This window comes from Penaeus vannamei, chromosome 32 (genome assembly GCF_042767895.1).
Source record: "Penaeus vannamei isolate JL-2024 chromosome 32, ASM4276789v1, whole genome shotgun sequence".
NCBI lineage: Eukaryota > Metazoa > Arthropoda > Malacostraca > Decapoda > Penaeidae > Penaeus > Penaeus vannamei.
The window spans coordinates 24,407,006-24,409,505 of NC_091580.1; positions in this window are offsets into that span (position 1 = coordinate 24,407,006).

Consider the following 2,500-nt stretch of genomic DNA (forward strand, 5'->3'; position numbering starts at 1 on the left):
TCCCTCTCCTCCCCCTGCCGCACCTCCTCCCTCCCTCCCCCTGCCCTCTCCCCTCCCCCTGCCTCTCCCTCCCCCATCCCCCTGCCTCTCCTCCCTCCCTCCCTCCTCACCTGCCTGCATCTCCTCCTCCTCCTCCCTCTCCCTGCCTGCTCCTCCTACCTCTCCTCCCTCCTCCTGCCTCCTCCCTCTCCCCTGCCTCGCATCTCCCTCCTCCCTCCTCTCTCCTCCTCCTCCTGCTCCCACCTGCCTCTCCCTCCTCCTCTCCTCCTTCCTCCTCCCCCTGCCTGCATCTCCCTCCTCCTCCTCCTACCTCTCCTCCCTCTCCTCCTGCTCCCCCTACCTCTCCTCCTCCTCCTTCCCCTGCCTCTCCTCCTTCCCCTGCCTCTCCTCCTCCTCCCCCTGCCTCTCCTCCTCCTCCGTCTCCTTTGCCCAGCCTATTGTCCCGCTCTCGTAAAGACTCAGTCCGTCGCAGGCTTGTGAAAGCTAAAAGGACCTGTTTTATCTTCGCCTCTTAAATTCGAAGTCTTAATGGCTAATATATCTCTCCCAGCTCTGGATATACAACGCATTACTGGAGCATACATTTTGAAGGCTGGGAGGAACAGGGGTGGGGGTGGGGGGGGAGGTAGGTGGCTGGGAGGAACAGGGGTGAGGTGGGGGTGGGGTGGGGGTGGATGGTGAGGGGAGGTGGCTGGGGGGAGGGGAAGGAGGAGGAGGGGGAGGTGCAAGAGGGGAGAAGCAGGACGAGGACGTGGACGAAGAGAGGAGGAGGATGATGGAGGGACGGTGAGGGAGGTGGCTGGGGAGGGGGAGGAGAGGGAGGGGGGAGGAGGGGGAGGTGTAGGAGGGGAGGAGCAGGACGAGGACGAAGAGGAGGAGGAGGAGGAATGAAGTAAGGGATGCTGGGATTATTATTTTATTATTATTATTTTTTTTTACTATGGTAATGATTAGTGTTATCATCATCATCACCATTACCGGTATCATGATCATCATTCTTACTATTATTATTTTTACTACTGTTATCTTTATCATTATTATTACCATTGTTATTATAGCTATTATTATCACTATGATCATTATCATTATCATTAATAGTAGTACCAGAAGGAATAATAATATTATCATTATCATCAGTGCTATTGTTATCATTATCAAATATTAACATTATCATTACTGTTATTATAATTATAATCATTGATGCTATTGTTATTATTCCCTTTTTATAATTACAATCTGTATTACCATTATTATTCTATATATCCTTATTATTGTTATTTTCCTTATAATAACCATTACATTACATTAAAAGCTGATTTTCCAGGGCAAATCTTTTTGAAATAAAATTCGGGTGAGTGAGCATGCAAAACAAAACTAAATTTAAATGACCTGAAAGATCCTGATTGGTAAAACAAATAACACCAGATTATACCAGGATGATACAGATTGCATACTGATGTTATATTAACTACAATGCAGAGGGAACGCGCTGTTGCACACATATGTACGTGCGTGTGTGTTTGTGTGTGTATTACCATCAGTAATGATAATGATAATGATAATGATGATATTAGAAATAATGAAAATGATGATAATGATGATAATAATAATAATGAAAATGGTGATAATGATGGCAAAGGTAATAATTGCAATAACGATAATAATCATAACATTAATTATAACAAAATTAATGATAGTGATAATAATAATAATTAAAACAATAGTGAAGATAATAACAGTAATAATGATAACAACAACAATAATACTATTATCATTAATAATAACAATGATAGTAATAATGATAACAATATTAATAATGATGACGACAATGATGATGATGATGACGATGATGATGATGATGATGATGATGATGATGATAACGATAACAATAATGATAACGATTATAATGATGATGATAATGATAATGATAAGGATGATGATAATGATAATGACAATAATAAAGATAACAAAAGTAATAATAATGAAAATTATAATAATGATAATAGTAATAATAATGATAATGATAATAATGATAATAATAATAATAATGATAACAATAATAATAATAATAATAATAATAATAATAATAAGACGAATATGAAGAAAATTAACCATAATAAAAATGATAATGATGAAAATAATAGAAAAAAATATTTAAAATAATAATGGTAATAACAACGATAATAATAATAATAATAATAATAATAATAATAATAATAATAATAATAATGATAATAATAATAATGATAACAATGATCATGATAATAAAAATAATAATTGATAATGATAAGGAGCATTTCCATGATAATAATGATGCTAATAATGAAGATAATAATAATAATGACATTAACAATGATAATGATTATCAGTATAGTTATAATAATAACAAGAACAACAACAACAATAATGAAACACGGACTTCACCTGTGTACCTGAGAAAGAGGTGATATTAGTGCAATTGTTCAAGTAATAATGATAATAACAATAATAACTAATAATA